Source organism: Chiloscyllium plagiosum, unplaced genomic scaffold, assembly GCF_037043375.1.
Source record: "Chiloscyllium plagiosum isolate Xiang-an unplaced genomic scaffold, Cpla_swu_hap1 HiC_scaffold_1, whole genome shotgun sequence".
NCBI classification, from domain to species: Eukaryota; Metazoa; Chordata; class Chondrichthyes; order Orectolobiformes; family Hemiscylliidae; genus Chiloscyllium; species Chiloscyllium plagiosum.
This window is the reverse complement of record NW_028270139.1, coordinates 41,268,903-41,289,233: the sequence shown is the minus strand read 5'-3', so window position 1 is coordinate 41,289,233 and position 20,331 is coordinate 41,268,903. Positions and strand designations below refer to the sequence as shown.

At 40.7% G+C, this 20,331-nt stretch overlaps 1 protein-coding gene across 2 annotated transcripts in view; it reads right to left on the bottom strand.

Moving 5' to 3' along the window:
* The window catches only part of LOC122552385 (stearoyl-CoA desaturase 5-like), a 58,441-nt gene that overhangs the window by 21,507 nt on the left and 16,603 nt on the right, over nt 1-20,331 (bottom strand). The gene's annotated exons all lie outside the window — the stretch shown is intronic.

The window sequence follows — 20,331 nt, the reverse complement described above, 5'->3', positions numbered from 1 at the left end:
CTATTGCAATCAGCAAGATTTCTTTACCGACAAAAATTGTGCAAAATATACAATTAAGCCAGATCCACCGCATTGCCTGCTGTGCCTCCTAATAATGGTCGCCTTGTACCTCAACCTAACTACACACTATGTTCCCACTGAAGTCGTGGCAGCTGTCCTCATCCACACTCAAGCCATTATATAAAGTAGCCCAACCATCTCACTCAATCTGAACCAGGAGATGGGTTCCAAATCCTTTTTCACGTTTCTTCAGCTCAGTGCCAGTGGTCAACTAGAAGAGGAAAACCAACCCACACAGTCAGGCCCTGGGTGACAGCTTCACAAGTCTACATGCCTGTAACTGTATCGAAAGCTATGCTGATACAAGAAAAATAATCTGACAGCACTGCATACAGGCAGTCATAGAACATAACAGCGCAGTACAGGCCCTTCGGCCCTCAATGTTGCACCGACCTGCGGAACCAATCTGAAGCCTATCTATCCTACTCTATTCCATTTTCATCCATATGTTTATCAAAGACCATTTAAATGCCCTTAAAGTTGGTGAGTCTACTACTGTTATTCTGAGTAAAGAAATCATCTGACATTTGTCTCATCACCCCTTAATTTAAAGCTATGTCCCCTTGTGCTAGCCATCACCATCCGAGGAAAAAGGCTCCCATTGTTCAACCGGTCTTACCATTTGATTATCTTCAATGTCTCAAATAAGTCACCGCTCAACCTTCTTCTCTCTAATGAAAACAGCCTCAAGTCCCCCAGCCTTTCCTCGTAAAATCTTCTCTCCATACCAGGCAGCATCCTAGTAAATGGCCAAAGCTTCCACATCCTTCCTATGATGTGGTGACCAGAACTGTATGCAATCAGAGTTTTGTACAGCTGCAACATTACCTCGTAGCTCCAAAACTCAATCCCTCTACTAATAAAAGCTAACACCCTGTATGCCTTCTTAACAACCTTTATCAACCTGAATGGCAACATTCAGGGATCTATGCACATGGACTCCAAGATCTCTCTGCTCACCTACACTACCAAGAATCTTACCATTAGCCCAGTACTCTGCATTCCTGTTGCTTCCAAAGTGAATCACCTCACATGTTTTCACATTAAATTTCATTTGCCACCTCTCAGCCCAGCTCTGCAGCTTATCAGTGTCTTTCTGTAACCTGCAACATCCATCGGCACTGTCCACAACTTCACCAACTTTAATATCATCCGCAAATTTACTAACCCATCCTTCTACACCCTTATCCAGGTCTTTTATAAACATGACAACAGCAGGGGCCCCAAAACAGATCCTTGCAGTGCATCACCAGTAACTGAACTCCAGGATGAATATTTCCCATCAACCACTACTGTCTTCTTTCAGCTAGCCCATTTCGGATCTAAACCACTAAAATCACCCTCAACCCCATGCCGCCGTATTTTGTGCAATAGCCTACTATGGGGAACCTTATCAAACACCTTACTGAAATCCATATACACCACATCAACCACTTTATCCTCATCCATCTGTTTGGTCACCTTCTTAAAGAACTCAATAAGGTTTGTGAGGCACGACCTACCCTTCACAAAACCATGTTGACTATCCCTAATCAACATATTTCTTTCTAGAGGATTATAAATCCTATCTCTTACAAGCTTTTCCAACACTTTACCCACGACCAAAGTAAAGCTCACTGGTCTATAATTACCAGAGTTGTCTCTACTCCTCTTCTTGAACAAGGGGACAACATTTGCTATCCTCCAGTCTCCTAGCATTATTCCTGTAGCCAATGATGACATAAAGATCAAAGCCAAAGGCTCTGCAACCTCCTCCCTGGACTCCCAGAGAAGCCTAGGATAAATCCCATCCGGTCCAGAGGACATCTATTTTCACCCTTTCCAGAATTGCTAACACCTCCTCCTAGGAGTAAAAGCAAAACCATTCATCAGAATTCAGCAGCTATCTGTCACAGTGATCTGATTAATTAGCTATCAGTTATCGTGATGACAGAGGGTCTAATTCAGGTGATATAGAATCACAGAAAGATTACAACACAGAAGGAAGCCAGCCAGTCCATTAGAGCAGTTGGTTTCAAAGTGCATATATCACTGGACTGGTAATCCAAAGATGCAGGTTGATGCTAGGGTCACATGCCATCATGGCAGCTGGAGGGATTGAAATTCACTCACTAAATCTGGAAATGAAAACTGTGTTTCAATAATGGTGACCATGAAACCACCATCAATTGCTGCAAAAATCTGCCCTATTTACTAATGGATTTTAAAGAAGGGAAATCTGCCATCCTTACCCGGTCTGGACTGCTTGTGATTCCAGACCCAAAACAATATTTTTGACTTTTAACTGGCCTCAGAAGAAATTCAGGATGGGTAATGAATGCTGGCATTGCCAGGGACACTTACATCTCATGAATGATTAGATAATAAATATTTGTCATGTCTACATTCCATTCAGCTGCTTTTTTTCCATGACCCAGCATTTTTTATTTTCTTCAGGTACGAATTGAATTCTCTATTGAAATCACAACTGAATACACCTCGACTATACTCTGAGGTGGGGCATTCCAGAGCCTATCTTCTCACTGCATAAAAATGTTGCTATTACTTCTTTCGCTAATTGTCTTAAACTGATACTTTTGGTTCTCTACCCTTCTGTGAAATGAAAGATCCCTATGCGCTTTATGGTTTTGAAAACCTCTATCCAACATTCTCTTCACCTCCTCCTGCTTAAGAACAACAACTCCAGCGTTTCTAACCTTTCCAGGTGACTGAAGTCTCTTATCCCTGCAACTATATTCTTAGACTTATGCTGCTCCCACTCACATCCTTTCTAAAAAGTTTAATTCCTATAATTAGGAATACTCAGGGACACAATACTCAAGTTGAGGTAAAACCAGTGTTTTATACAAAAAGTCATCATAATTTCCTTTATTTGTAATCCATGCCTCTACTTATAAAGTTCAGGATCTTGTATGCATTTTCAACCACTTTTTTCAACTTTCCCTGCCACCTTCAATGCATGGGAGATCTCAGTGAAGTATGATGGGCATAGATAGGAATAACCTTTTCCTTCAAAACAGAGGTCAATAAACAGAGTCATAGATTTAAGGTAGTGGCAGCTGGTTTAAAATTAACTCTAATTGGACTATTAGTCACTGTTTACAAGTATTGCATCCATCCCTAGAATTAAAGCACAAACAAAATTGTTAAAAAAAATTTACAACTGCAGGGAAAGAATGACCTGGTCAGTCAATAGAGAACTACAGTCAACATGATGTATAGGCATTTTGATTGCTTCATATGTTGAATTATAACAATAATTATTATTTATTACTACTTCAATTGTATTTAATGTGTATGTTTTGATATATTTTGTGCTAACTTAATAAAGTTGGGGATGAACATTTAGTTATCACACCACAGAGCAATCAGGTACTTGTAGCTGACAAAATCTCAGAAAACATTCCCTGGTCCAGTTTGTCTGCAACTAAACTTCCCGACTAATTGAACAAATAACAGTGTAAAACAGCATTTACAATAAGTGCTGAGTGATGGTTTTACAAAGTACAGCAATTCATTCTACAATTGTTAGTTTTTAAAACAATCCTTTTCCCATTTCAGTGCACAATCAAAAATACAGAAAAATAAAAATACACGGTGTTCACAGAGAAAAGTTAAAACTTTAAGATGATGTGTCATTACAACTGGAAAACGTTAGCAATATTGCAGTTTTAAATCAAGTACAGAAGCAGAATAGGATAGGGGGAAAGTGAGCAACAGAATAAAAGGAAAGATCTGTGGTAGAATGGAAAACAGGAATGAGTACAACACCGGAAATGACAACATTGGAATAAGTAAAAAAAATTAAAGGGAAGTCTTGATGATGTGTCAGTTGGAAAGGTGGCATCATCTTGCAAAGAAATTGAAGCAATTGTTTTGGTCTGAAACTGTTAAAGTCAATATTGAGTCCAGAGACTGTAAAGTGCCTAATTGAAAGATGAAGTATTTCTTCTCAGGCTTTCCATGAGTTTCACTGGAACAGAGACTGAAGGCAGAGAGGTCTGAGTGTGATTAAAATGAGATTAAAATAGCAGATAACTGGAAATCTGGAGTGATAACTATGGTGTGAACGGAAGTGATCTGGAAAGGTAAACTGTACCTGTCTTCAATGTCAAGCAGACTGCACTGTGAGCAATAAATGCACGATACATTGAAAGAAGTACAAATAAATGGTTGTGTAATTAAGAGGGTTTTTTGCAGGCAGGGTGCTGATCAGGAAAACAGTGGAAAATTTACGAATTCTGCATAGTTCATAAATCTAACACCAGCAAATAAATCAACAACCAAAATGGAACAACATGTACTAGGACGACAATAAATGACATTGTAACATGACATTGTAACAATATTCCCCAGTGAAGGAACATCACCCAGATGAACAGCCAACAACATGCACGTGCATTATGAAGGGACCAGCACAATTTAAAGTTTATGTATGCAATGCATATGCAGACAGTGACAAGAATAACAAGTTATTAATGCACTAGAACAGCAGTGTAGATTGGTCAACTCAAAATTTTCATGACAATTGTATAAAAAGGGAGAGGATGAATTGAAATGTAATCACAAATGTCCATTACATTCTGCCATAGTCACACAATCTTAACCATACGTCAAGCAGCCATCTTACACTTTAAAAAAATTAGTCATTTTGACAAGACTCCTGCCTGTTGTGCTCAGAACAACACTTCAGCACTTCTTTGTACAAACTGCCTCTTAACCTCTGACTATCAAAGGTGTGTCAGCTGGAACACGGTAATCACACTGGGATTAACGCCAGCAAAGATTGGTGCCAAAGTCTATAGTGAGTCAGGTTACTGAACCCATTATTATGGTCTTACTGAGACAGCCATAGAGTGAAAGAGAATTTGTATTAACACACTCATTTCAACCTGTCAAACAGTAATTATCAGGATCCAGATACGCATGCTAGCAACAAGATTACAAATAAGAGCTTTGAAATGTATAACTCCTGCAGTAAGGGGGGAACAGAACGAGGTAGAATCGAAACCAACCATATCTTCATCACTTGCAACACCCCTACCCCCTGCCATGATCTAGCAAATTGCTAAATTCTGCTGGAATTCTCAATAGATCCACAGGTTGTATCAAATGAGTTTGTAAAAAAGCCGTGTTTCCATGTGACCCAGACAAATATCCGCAAGTATACCAGCTGCTGAAGCTCAAGTAATGGATTTTAGAACTCAACCAGCAGCTGGAGACTCTGTGTTCATTAATGAGGCAGAAGACTATGTGATGTGGAAAACACATATAGGGAGGCAGTCATCCCAAAGATTAGGACCATACAGGCAGAGAGAAAAGAGGCAGTCTAAAAAAAACCAGAGGTATGGCAGGAGTCCTCTCAGTCTCCCTTGTTTGCTAATCGGCGTTGCATTTGAGATACTGGTATGGACAATGGTTCCTCAGGAGAGTGCAGCCAGAGCCACATCACTGTACCATGGCTTGCCTAGCTGTACAGAGATGGATGATGGTGGAGGAAGAAGTTGAAGAATAGAAGAACAAGTGATAGGGAATTTCAGAGGACCAGGCAGGCGATACTACAGCCATTGACATGATTCCTGTGTGTACGTTACTTCCCTAGGTTTTCATTAATTCAATCATTGGATGTGACATTACTGGCTGGGCCAGCATCTATTGCCTTTCTCCAACTGCTCAAAGTCTGGTTCAACCAGTATGTTGAAGTATTTTTTAAAAATCAGACTGCTAACGTTTTTAAATGTAGTAAATTCAATGCCACTAAAGTGAGCATACAAGCAAGGAACAAGGACCCTCGGCCTTTTAAGCATACTTTACAATTCAGATAGCAGCTGATCTGATTTTAACCTCAACTCTATGTTCCAATGTATCCCAATAATCTTTCATCCCCTTAATCATCAAAAATCTACTTACATCTGCCTTAAACATATTTAAAGCTTCTGCATCCATTGCATTTGAGGAAGGGATTGCCAATATGGATGGAGTTCCAGAACTTAGACCGAACAACAGTATAGAATGCTGAAATACAGTAGAACTCTCGTATCCACAGATTCGGTTTCCACGGTTTCAATCATCCATGGTTTACCACGGTCTGAAAATATTCCATGGAACATTCCAGAAATAATTCCAGGAGGCTGCTAGGAAGGTATGTTTCCCGTTTAGATGATAGGTTTCACTACTATCTGCAGTTTCGGGGATCTGCGGTAGGTCTTGGAACGTATCACCTGCAGATATAGTGGGACACCTGCACTTCCAAGTCAGGACAGTGAGGGCTCGGAAAGGAACTCAAGTGGAAGTGGTCCGAAATATCTGCTGTCATTATTCTTCTGAATGGGAGGTGCCATTGGTTTGGAAGGTGGTATCTAAGGAGACTTGATAAGATTTATAATTGTGTGTGAAAGATTAGATTTGCAATTCCAGAAACTTTAATGTTTAGTTTTAGTATAAGTTCATTGGGGTATTTCAAGTGATGTAAACTTTTCATGATTTTCTCATTATCACTTACATCCAGAGCCTTGCAAACAACCTGTCATTTTAAAGTGAAAAGTGAAAGGAAAAACTTGATTTTCGGTAAGAAGAATGTTAGAACTACAAATGAAGGTTTTCTAGGCCTAGTTTCTGAAATCTGTCACACATATTCTCATATATAACATAGGAAAGAGTTCGATTAGATGGAGACCAAAAGTCATCCTGTTCTGAAGAATGAATATCAATTCAGACTACATTAGTTGAGCAAACTGTAGTATTTTGTGAATTTCCACGCAAATTCACCAACAATTTTACATTCTGACTGCATTCTAAATTATGCCAATGTAAATATATTCTAACCTGTTGAATGCAGTGCAGCTTGGAAATTAGGTGAAAGCTTTGTAGGAAATTTTCAACTATTTTTCTAATGCTGAATTAGAGCTTAAGGAAGTCCCCTGATGCTCTGATTATCACCCTTACACAGTAGAATTGCCATACAATTCTGTTCTCATACTAGAGCATGGCAAAAGTCTCATAGGACTCAATAGAGTAGATGCAGAAAGGTTATTTGCCCTGGAGCTTCTAAAATCAACAGAGACATAATCAAAAAGATGGTGCTAAAGATGAGAAGTAATTGAGATAGACACATGGAAACAGACCCTTCGGTCCAACCCATCCTGCCGACCAGATATCCCAACCCAATATAGTCCCACCTGCCAGCACCCGGCCCATAACCCTCCAAACCCTTCCTATTCATATACCCATCCAAATGCCTCTTAAATGTTGCAATTGTACCAGCCTCCACCACATCCTCTGGCAGCTCATTCCATACACGTAGCATCCTCTGTGTGGAAAGGTTGCTCCTTAGGTCTCTTGCATCTTTCCTCTCTCACCCTAAACCTATGCCCTCTAGTTCTGGACTCCCCACTGCAGGGAAAAGACTTTGCCTACTTATCCTATCCACGCCCCTCATAATTTTGTAAACCTCTATAAGGTCACCCCTCAGCCTCCGACGCTCCAGGGAAAACAGCCGCAGCCTGTTTAGCCTCTACCTGTAGCTCACATTCTCCAACCCTGGCAACATCCTTGTAAATCTTTTCTGAACCCTTTCAAGTTTCACAACATCTTTTCGATAGGAAGGAGACCAGAAGTGCACGCAATATTCCAACAGTGGCCTAACCAATGTCCTGTACAGCTGCAACATGACCTCCCAATTTCTGTACTCAATACTCTGACCAATAAAAGGAAAGCATACCATACGCCTTCTTCACTATCCTATCTACCTGCGATTCCACTTTCAAGGCGCTGTGAACCTGCACTCCAATGTCTCTTTGTTCACCAACACTCCCTAGGACCTCTCCATTAAGTGTGTAAGTCCTGCTAAGATTTGCTTTCCCAAAATGCAGCATCTCGCATTTATCTGAATTAAACTCCATCTGCCACTTCTCAGCCCATTAGCCCATCTGGTCCAGATCCTGTTGTAATCTGAGGTAACCCTCTTTGCTGTGCACTACACCTCCAATTTTGGTGTCATCTGCAAACTTACTAACTGTACCTCTTATGCTTGCATCCAAATCATTTATGTAAATGACAAAAGGTAGAGGGTCCAGCACCGAACCTTGTGGCACTCCACTGGTCACAGGCCTCCAGTCTGAAAAACAACCCTCCACCACCACCCTCTGTCTTCTACCTTTGAGCGGGTTCTCTATCTAAATGGCTAGTTCTCCCTGTATTCCATGAGATCTAACCTTGCTAATCAGTCTCCCATGGGGAATCTTGTCGAACGCCTTACTGAAGTCCCTATAGATCACATCTACTGCTCTGCCCTCATCAATCTTCTTTGTTACTTCATCAAAAAAACTCAGTCAAGTTTGAGACATGATTTCCCACGCACAAAGCCATTTTGACTATTCCGAATCCTGAAGAAGGGCTTATGCCCGAAACGTCGATTCTCTTGCTCCTTTGATGCTGCCTTATCTGCTGCGCTTTTCCAGCAACACATTTTTCAGCTCTATCCTGAATCAGTCCTTGCCTTTCCAAATGCATGTACATCCTGTCCTTCAGGATTCCATCCAACAACTTGCCCACCACCGAGGTCAGGCTCACTGGTCTATAGTTCCCTGGCTTGTCCTTACCAACCTTCTTAAACAGTGGCACCACGTTTGCCAACCTCCAGTCTTCCGGCACTTGACCTGTGACTATCGATGATACAAATATCTCAGCAGGAGGCCCAGCAATCTCTAGCTTCCCACAGAATTCGCGGGTACACCTGATCAGGTCCTGGGGATTTATCCATCTTTAACCGTTTCAAGACCTCCCGCACTTCCTCCTCTATAATCTGGACATTTTGCAAGATGTCACCATCTATTTCCCTACAGTCTACATCTTCCATATCCTTTTCCACAATAAATATTGATGCAAAATATTCATTTAGTATCTCCCCCATTTTCTGTGGCTGCACACAAAGGCCGCCTTGCGAAGGACCGTCTTTTCTCAGACAGTGGTGGATCTTTGGAATTTCTTGCCCCCAACAATCATGGAGGTTTAATCATTGCTTATATTCGAGAGATATGAACAGCTTTCCATATACTAAAGATAATGAACTGTCTGAGGAAGTGGTGGAGGCTGGTATAATTACAATCTTTAAAGGGCATCTGGATGGGTATATGATTGGTTTAGAGAGATATGGGCCAAATGCTGGCAATTGGGATTAGATTAATTTAGGATAGGTGGTCGGCTTGGATGAGTTGGAGTGAAGGGTCTGTTTCCATGCTGTACATCTCTATGACTTTATATCAAGAGAGAGGAGAATACTGAGAGAAAATGGTACTGTGGCAGAAGATTCCTTGTCAGTTTTGTTTATCAATTAGGCACACATCAGAGTTTGAGCAAAGTTTCAGATTTTTTGACATACCTCTGTGTTAAGGTTCTATAGATCCTGCTTCTAATCTGAAGTTGTGCCCAATTTCTGACCACAAGCTAGGCCCTGGTGATACTTTCCCATAGTGGGTACTGTACTAAAATCTTGATCAATGAAGACAAAGCAGTAAACTGATAACTACTGAAAGAAAGAAACGGAAGGATGTTTAAGAGAGGCTGTCAGTTGCATATTGAGGTTATACTTCACCGTGACATGTCTAAGCAGACCCGCAGAGTGGATCTTAATGTTGTTTTATTTTAATGTTTTCTGGGACGTTCATGTCAGGGATATTAATCAAACTATGTCAGGGTAAATTCCATAAATACCAATTCCAATTCCACATCAGAAATGTGAGTGAACTTTTACCCCAAGTCTACCAACTCACTTTCAAACTGCATTTCATTCACTGATTTAAAATATATTCATACATGCAAAAACCAAGCCAAACGTTTTGGAGACCATTTCCTATTGTGAATTGGTGAACTTGTTCTTGCCAAAGTTATTAAAGATGGAATCTATTGACAGAAATGTGCCAACAAACTTAATGGCTACATCAGAATGCGCAATAAGCAGTACAATAAAAATACTTGGCAGATTTATTATTTGGAAAAGTTACAAAGATGATGGAGATGAATATAGTTTAATTGTATCTCAGTAATAATTGGTTGGGTTAGATTTTATACAGGAGAAAGTTACAGTCAGTGCATGAGATTAATGTAGTTAGCTAGGTAGCAAATCAAGTTGGCAAATGTAACCTATAGAGAAAAAGCTCAAATGGTGTACTTGGAAGAGTTTCATAGAACAACCAACCAGATGAGAGGAGAAATGTTTTCACCCAGAGAGTGGAGAGCAGAGAGCCTGTGGAATTCTCTGCCACAGGAGGCAGTTGGGACAGTGATCACAAGATAACATAATAGGTGAGAAATGTGGATCTGAAACTCCTTTCTTAAATTTAAATAAAGGAAATTAAGAACATGACAATAGCATTGCCGAAAGTGGATTGGGAAAATAGGATAAAAGGTAAGACAGTAGAAAGGTAATAGCATATTTTTTAGCGGAATTCTTAACAGACATATATTCAATTCAAAAAGAAAAATTATGTAAAAGGATACATCATCAACTGCTAAATAAAGAAGTTACAAGAAAGTTTATGAACTAAAAGGTTGATGTTAAACTGAAAGAAAAGCCATACAAATGTTGCAATTTGTGTCAGGCCAGAAAAACTAAACAACTTGAATCCAGCAAGGAATTATTTTAAAAAGTGAGAATTTAGAGTATGAGTGAAAACTAGCACTAAGTATAAAAAGTCCGCAGATTCCATAAGTATACAAAAAGGAAGAGAGTAGCTAAAGTGAGCACTGATCCTATACAGAACAAGACTAAAGAATTAATAATAGAACATAAGGAAATGGCAGAAACTTCAACCAAGCTTTTTAGATGTGTCTTCACAGCAGAAACAGTTTGAGAACATTAGAGAATCAAGTGGCAAAAAGGTGGGAGGATCATTAAACAATCATCATTGGATTAAAAACTGCTAAGAAATCCAATGGGCTAAAGGCTGACAAGTTCCCTGGATCTGACTGCCATCTATTTAATTCCTATATTAATAAAAGCAGAATGACCTTTGACATTAACCCTTCTGAAATGCCTTCTGGAAATTCATGTACAGTATGTCTACATGTTCCCTTTTATTCATTGTGCATGTAACTTCTTCAAAGAATTCCAGCAAGTTGGTTAAACAGGATTGTCCTCTGAAACAAACCATGCTGATTCTGCCCATACATCTTAAAGTTTTCTATGTGCACAACTATAAACTCTTTAATGATCACTTCTAAAACTGTTAGGCCAAAGGGTCTATTTCTATGCTACAGGGCTCAATGGTCTTTCCAATTACAAATGTCAAGCTTACTTGCCTATAGTTTCCTGTTTTCAGCCTCCTTCCCTTTTTCTTTAGAGAGGTTATATTTGTTCATTTCCAGTCCAATTGAGTACTTTTGCAATCTAGGAAGGTTTGGTAAATTAACAGCAACAGGCCTAGCTCATGAAGACTCGAGGATGAAAATTATCTGGACTCAAATTTGTCAGTCCACAGCTGATGAGGATGCTGGTACTTCGGAACAATGCAGTCAGCGCCAAGCTTCAGGCACCACAAGCAGCTCAACTGTGGTGGTGGTGGTGGTAGTAGGGAGAATGGGGTCTTCCTGGTATCAATGTCAGGAATGTCATGGAACGGCTGCGGGGCATCCTGAAAGGGGAGAGTGATAAGTGAGGGGTCATGGTATATATTGTTATCAACAATATGGGAAAACAGTGAGGTATGAGGTCTTGCATCAAGAATTCAGGGAGCTGGACAGTACAGAGGGAGGGTTTTAAGATTCCTGAATCACTGGGACCGCTTCTGGGACATATATAAATGGGACAACCTGCATTAGAGTGGAGTGAAAGACGTGGGTATCCATCCAACGTCCTACTATTGTAGCATTGACGTCCAAATACTTGGAGGCCTAGTTCCAACAGAAAACTCAGTGGCTGATAGTTACACACTTGAACCTGCACTCCATCATTTTAACAATGGTGGTTCAGCAACTGCAAGGCAAGAGGGGGAACGAGGCATCTTGACTTTACTTTAGATGCAATTTCTTTCCAAGGAAACTTGTGGTGCCAGCAGGCACTTACGAGGAGGACAGGCAGAAATCTTCATCGCAGGGCATTCCTGAGGTGCAGTGCCCTCCATCACCCCTCTGCCAGTGACTCCGTTGCCTACGGCAGACACTATGGAGGATAGACCAGCATCTGTGCTGAACATGAGAGGGTCCCACGGAATATCTTTGCCAAAGTCTTCACGGTCACCAGGGCATACTGGTCAGACTCCCTCCACATCAGGTGCTATTATCGGGCCTGTACCCTAGATGAGGTAGTAGGCAAAGGAAGGAGAAATCCTTTGCCGCGTATCTCAGCATTATGGGTACTTCATTAATGGAAATAGTTGTAATCACAAATACCGAAGCACTTTTATCATTCTAATATTTGACAGAGACTCATTTCTCTACTAAGTACTGACATGACTGTTTAAAGTGAAAGATGCACCATAGCTTCCCCCAATAACAGACTGCCTTTCTGTCGGCATACCTTTGATGAGGTAGCAATACTGTCAATGTGCTGGTTCTCCATCTTATAACCTAGCAAATCATTGACATTTGGGTATCACAGTAAAAGCTGCAGAGGTAGTGCTCAGGGACACACACATCCTATTAGTTTAACACTTTATTGAATCTTGGACAATCAGACAGTCCCACATACGCAAGTCGTGAATGTGGAGGTCACCTGCATCTAAGGGTTGCAGGATCCAACGGTCGTCTCCATGGCAGAGGTGTGTGTATGTGCGTATTAGGTAGATAGGGGCAGTGGTTGGAAGATAAGGGAAGTAGGGAAGTGTTACCATTTCTATACACCTCACAGAGAATGCACAGCACTGTAAACAACAGTGTTAGGATCCTAAGGACTGTAGGGAGAAAGGGGTAAATGGGACTAACATCAGGTAGTATATCACAGACAGGGGAGCATTCCTCAGGTTGAGTGCTCCCTGATTGATCTAATCTTTAATACAGGAGTCACCCAGGAAAGTGTTACCCTCCATAAGACCCTGTTCATAGGATGCTCAGGTGATACAGCTACAGATACATGCAGTTAACCTAGAGGTTAAGGAGCCTAGCTATCACATCACAAGCAGCCAGGAAAAAAGAATTGCACTATGGTCGGAAATAAAAGCAAACTAGAGGACATGGCAATATCCCAGCCAGCTAATCCATAACAAACATGCCCATGTAGATAAGTCCCCCTGGAATCAGATGGCCATGAGGTTTTCATGTCCTTCTCTGGCTCATTTGACAATCAAGTTGGCATCTTTGAGGACCCTCCTGGGCCACCTCAGGATCCTCAGGTGACTTTATACTCAGAAGAAACCTCCCTCTCCTCCATCTCATCCCGAGACCCAAGACATCCCGAATTTGTTACAGAGTCAGGTTGTGAAGGGCACATCCCTGTAATGCAGGACACCGTGCATCACCTGACCAATCCAGACACAGAAATTCATCTTCAGAAGCTCTCTGGCCTGCTCTACAACGGCCCTTGTGGAAGCCTACACAGTGCTGTACCACATTACAGCGTAACTCTGGATTCCTGATTGTTAACATGAGCCAGGGTTTGAGGGGCGTAGCCCTTGCTACCAGCCAACCATCCAGGTAAATACCAAGGTTGGGGCATGGGCAGAAGGATACAGGCATCTGAATGCTCCACAACGTAGGCATCATGACAGTTTCCTGGATAATATACACCGACCGGCATGATCTAGCTAATGTGGTGAAAGATGGATTGGCACATTCATGAAGTGTCAGTCCTTCCTATTTAGGAAGACCGCTGGTTACTGATAGAACACAGATGGCTACAGGGTACAATGGATATCAACCTGCACCTGCTTGTCCTGACTGCCTGATTATCAACATTGAATAGGAAATTAATAACTGAGTTAGCCTTAGCAAACAGAGCATCAGTGACCTTCTGGACACATTTAGAAGACTGAAAGCTTGAAAAGCAGCTGGCAGCTGTAGGCAAGAACTGTCTAGGATATCCTGAGACACTGTTGGCACTGACAGCTGCACTGAACCCTATAAACTTGATTTTGGGCTATCGACATGGGTTTCCAGATGTTCCTGCTGCTGTAGCTTTTGCTGAAGGAGCAGTGGTCATGCGCAATTTCTAAGGAATAAGATGACCAGAAGAGTGGGGAGGTTGATCTATACCTTTCAGGCATAGCTTTTAGGAGATCTGTGGAGACAGTATTTAATCAGATGGTCAAGTTTCTCTTCGGTATCTGCACAACCAACCTGCCCTATTGTACCTAGAAGAGTCTACTACCTCTCAACATTTTCTAACTGGCTTCCTCCACAAAAATCATAGTTCAATAGGAAACTGCATCCAGTGCAGTTTCAAAAGGACACATTCTTTGCATGATGGAAGTACACATTTCCTGTGATAGTAAAAACAGGCCTAGTGCATTCCATTCACAAAAGTCAATTTGACTTGGGAGGTCTTCTTGCAGAGCCCCTCCAATGTAGCCTTGGCACAATGTCTATGCCAGGAACCAACTCCACACAACCCCCAGCCCTTGCTGCTCTTCCCTTTTTGTGGCAGTGGTACTGAGCTGAGATGCCAAATCATGCAGTGTTCATGATGGTTGGCGTGCTGCTAATAAAGTAACCAGAGACATCTCCCCTTTTCCTCAGCCCTGTGAATTTTCAGTTTCCTTTTTTCTTTGTCTTCCTGTTGTAGTCGAGGTTTTCTGCATCCCCCAGCAACAACCACTACTCTTGACTGTGCTGATAAGGCGTTAGAGATGCTGGCTCTGACACTGGACCAACAGCACAGATAGTCCACCTGCCATCCTCATAGGAAACCAGTGAAAAAGCACTTCTTGTAAAATTGCTGACCGGGTCCCACCACGAGAAAGTGCAGGCTTCAGGCCGTTTTTTTCCCCACATAATGACGGCCCCTCATTAAACTTAACACATCCAAGCTTGTCTCCCCTCCCCCCCCACTTCTCTGTTAAACCGCATTGAGTCGGGAGGGTCCTTGGTCCATACAGTAGGTTCTTGTTAACATAGCAACAGTCCATCATATTTAGGATTCTACCATCTTGTTTCAAGCAGAGGATCTGAATTGTTTTTGGATTCATGCCAACAATAAATATCCATCACTATAGCAAAAGTTACAAATAGTTATCTAGTAAAACAATTACAAATGAAGACAGCTAATACAGATTACACTGACTTTTTTTTGGAAGTAATGTTATATTACAGTAACATCTCACCATCAGCAAGGGATATATTCCTGGAGAACATCACAAGCAGTGGTATCAAAAACAAGTAAGATTTATAGGTAGAAATCAGTGAGATTAGTTCCAGTCCACCAAAATGTCAACATTTACATTACGAAGACCAAGCCAAGAAAAAAAAAAATCACTGAAAACAACAATTTTATTAAAAACATCAGTGGAAAAAATAATTCAATTCACTAGAAAAACAGAAAATGGGCAATATTACCTCTTAATATAAAAGGTGAAGCTGGTAAATCAACCAGTTATTTGCCTGCACAATGTTATGACACACGCACAAATGGAAGCAGACAAACACCAAGAAATACACCAAAGTGTTCATGCAGAAAGTCTTTTTAAATTTTTATTTTATTTTTGTAACCATTTTACATCATATTTGATCTTCCAGAACTACAGATAAACGGACATTGACACTATTGTGGGAGATGTGGTACATGGAAGGAAAGCACGGGTAACAAAATTCGAGAATGGTGAAAACGAGAATAGTGGGAGTTTGCTCCATCCTATTTTAGAATAAACTCAGCTTCCAGAGAAACTTTCATAAGTGAGATCATTACAGTGGCATATAAAAGTCAGAGGTGCCCTTATCACTTTCTCTAATGGTGGTGTTCAGCTAATATAAAGGTCTGAATAGCACTCACGTGGCACCTGTAAGCAAGAAGATATGTGCCTTTATACATGTGATGTTGCACATCAAGAGGAGAAACAACTTATCCCTGTCTACTCAAAAGTACAGAAAATGTTGAGCAATAGGCTAGATAATAATGGTATTCAATTGCATTGACCCCTGAGACTGAAGAATCATCTGCAGAAACACAAGAAAGATTTTGCTTCATTCACATTGCATACAAATGAAACCAGTTTGAAATTAGGAAGCAAATAAATAATTATTTAACAGTAAACAGATACATGTTATGTTAGAACACGTTCAGTGTACTTCTACCTACATAACTTTAATCCTTGTTAACCTATTCAATTACATTTCTAAACTCTCATTTAAAATAAAAATCTGTAAATTTGCCAATTTTGCACTGACTGACATACAAAACTGTGGTGCTGCTGATCTTACAAATCTTCAGCCTGTACTAAGAAGCTCTATATTCCAAACTTTACTTCACAAATTGACAAAACTTATTTTGAAGCTATAAATAGTAATAAAGTTCACAGTGTTTACAAAGAAGGAAGAACAGCAATTTCAAAAAGTCCAATAACATTGCACACTTTAAACAAATACCATTAAGTCTAAATAAAAACTGAAAGAACCGCAAATGCTGCAAATCAGAAGCAAACACAGAAACTGCTGGGAAAGCTCAGCAGGTCTGGCAGCAATTCTGAGGCAGGGCATCGGACTCTAAACGTTAACTCTGATTTTTCTTCACAGATATTCCAGACCGGTTCAGCTTTTCCTGCAATTTCTGTGTTTGCTTACCATGAAGTCTAACGTTAGTCTTTACACTCAGTGTGCAACTTTGAGAAATTACTTCGTACAATGTAAATATCTAAACATATTGGAACAGATATTACATACAATGTGTTGTGGCATGAAGTGTAAGAATTTTAGTAAGATAATAATAGTTTAATCCCACTCAGCCTTTCCAATCAAATCTGTATCAAACCCAGCCTCTGGCGCTGTCTCAGGAAGAGAATCCCTGATAGCATTACCAGAATCAACAAAATCAGAAGTGGTACTAGGTGCCTGGTTCCCCAAACTCATCTCAGGGATCTCTGCAGGAATTCCTCAGAGAAAATTTCTCATCCCTGCCACCTGCAGTATGACTCATCCATTGTCATAAACTCAGCAGTGAAGCTGTAATTGCCTATTTTTATTCCACCCCCTTCACAATGCTTATCAGCCTACACTGTACACTTTGAACATGTACAATATTCAAAGGAGGGCTGACAAGTAACAGACAACATTCATTTGGCCCCGGATTCCAGAATTACATCTACTCAGTGTTGAGGGTTTCTGCCCTGAATATTCCGGTAGTTAAATTTTCCCACAAGGTAATGGAATCTGGAATGCAGGAGTTGCTTATCTTTCTTTCCTTCCCTGCCGTAAATGGAGAGGTGGGATATTTAGATGATCAGGTTATGTTTGATATTGGAGTTTTGTTTTGGAAACACTCAAAGACAAGTCAAGTTCCTAGTCTGCAGAATTGAAGAGATAGACAATAGATTGTAAGTCTGGTCCAGAGTAGCTAATGACACTGCAGTTACCTGTAAACAATAGATCATGTAAGTCTAAAGCTGTAAGTTATGTTTTGGCACAAAGGCAACTGTGATTAAACAGTTTTCCATCAGGCACTATTTAATACTAACACAAGAGAGAAAATGGTCTTTGAAAAGTTGGTCAGCCATTGTAAGATACATTGTAATCAGCACTAAATGATCACAAAGCCTTGAAGCATCGGTTTCAAATATCTCACTCAATACAGTTGTGATCATATGATAAAGCAACTGCAGGAATGTGAAGACCTTTCTTAGATGTCCAAATCCTTGGAGCAGATTTCAGTGAGACTCTCAATTTAATGAAAGAAATGCCTTGGTCAGGTCGATGAGTACATCCTACTGCTGTTCTTGAAATATTTCTAACAACAAAACCCATATCAAAGATTCTACTAGAAGGTCTAAAGCTACACTGTGGCTCTGGGAGCATTTCCTTACCCTGAGGTGGTTGGTGATTCAAGAGAATGTGTGTCAGGATATTCCCTGCTGCTCACAAAAGTGAAATACCTCAATAGTTCCCACAGCGTGATTTACCTCTATTCTTGAAAGATAGTTACAATAGCCGCATTTCAAAAGCTGATATCTTGATGCAAGCGAAGGTCTGCCATCTTTGGAAACCTCAGCTTAATTTCAACTGTTTGATGGTTTATTGCAGTTCCTGCATTGATGGTGGAGCAGCTAGACATTCTACCACAGGATACTGAATGATATCAGCCACCCTGTAGATTGCCAGTGAGGATTGTTCAAAATGTTCTTTCCAGCATTGACGGATGGCCAATGCATGAATGAAGTGCTTTTGTCCATTTGATCAAGGTCTATAAATGGTGACTTTAAAAAAAACAGCGTCACACTGATCACAATGTTGGATCTCTCAAGCTTAAAGTCTCTTCTCACCACAAGTCCTTTCTCTCCTGACATTAGCTGTGAGCTATTGAAATGCTGACCCCTTTATTTCCCACCTTAGGTTGTTCAGACAGGTAATGAAGGTTGCACAGTTCTGTTCTAGGAATCATATTTTCAGCATCATTTTCACTGAACCAGTCTGGTGACACGCTCAAACCCAATAGTCTGGATGCTACAGTACAACACAACTTACTTTATTTGCTCCCACTGTTTTAGAATTGAGTTGGTTGCATGAAAATTTTGAAGATGGTTGAGAGTTTCAGTTGGAATTACTTTTATTGGTCAAGGCACTTTAGAGCTGACACATTAATTCACTTGATCTTGTACCTTTAAGCCTTGTGGATAGGTGAATGTTTGTCACTCAAATAAGCCTATGATCGCTCGATTAGGCAACTGACCCCACGCAGACCACCACCCTGCCCCCACCCCACTCCAGATATTACATAGTCTCCAGAGTTACACCCATTGATGGTATTAATGACTCTAGATGAATGACCTTTTCTCTTTCTGGGAAGGCAATGAGGACTTCATCAAGATCAGAATTGTGAAAGCAACTAGAACAGGGCAGTATTGGGCTGCATACTCAGTGATAAATGCTTTAAAAAAATTATTTGTGGGATGTGAGTGTTACTGGCTGGCTGGCCAACATTTATTACCTATCCCTGGTTGCCCTCAAGAAGATGGTGCTCAGCTGCTTTCTTGAACCACTGCAGTCCATCTGGTGCAGACACTTCTGCAATTAGGGAACAAGTTCTGGGATTTTGACACAGTGACACTGAAGGAATGATAACACTTTTCCAAGTCAGGATGGTGAGTGGTTTGGAGAGGAACTTGCAGGTGGTGGTGTTCCCATGTACCTGCTGCCCTTAAGATGGGGGTCATGGATTTAGAAGATGTTGTCAAAGAAGCAGAGGCAGATTTCTACCATGCAGCTTCTAGATGATTATATAATGCTGCTACTGAGTGATACACTTTCTAACCTTTCAAACTTCTCCACCTCATGAACTCAAATCAAGAGTGTGATCAAACATTTACCTTTTATCTGAATGGCTGCAGCTGCAAACCAAAAGGTTCAATGGAATCCAGGACAATCACTCCCTAGATCCTGACCACCAACTGAACTCAACATCCATCAGTGCACTATGGCTGCAGTATGTACATTTTGCAAAGTGCATGGTAACAACTCAGTAAGGTTGTTTCAACCATATATGCAACCTTGAGCACCAAGATGAAGAATAGAAATGTCATAAGAACAATATTAACCTCCCATTTCCCTTGTAAACTTCAAACATCCACATATAGATTTCCATCCTTCGTCACTGCTAGGTGAGAATCCAGAAATTCACCACCTCACAGTGATGGCGCCTTCACATGGATAAGAACTGCCACGGTTTAAGGAGAAGTTGACAACATTGACTGCAGAGCAGCTAAGGGTGGACATGATATGTCAGCCTTGCTACAATGAATAGAACAAAAGAGAAAGTTCTTCATTTCTTCCTGAATTCAGGAGTCACAGTGTTTTCTTAATTAGCTAACGCCTTTGCTTAGCAGCAATAGACCACTTCTGATCTGTTATGTATGTGTCATTTTCAGAACCTTGTTGACTTTAGGCAACTGTTTGCCAACTATGCCAGTAATCCAATTATTTAACTGATATTAATGCAATAAATAACATTTAATTCCGAAAGTTTTGACTAGAATTGTTAATGACAGAAAAATTTAGATTCCCATCATATGCAATTTTTTTGAGACTATTTCCCACTGTTCATAAACAACAGGAAATGGAAAGCAAAGCCACCCGCACAGGTTATTCAGCAGTGAGACAGAATAACTAACTAGTGCTAACAGGATGTAGCTTCCCATCAGT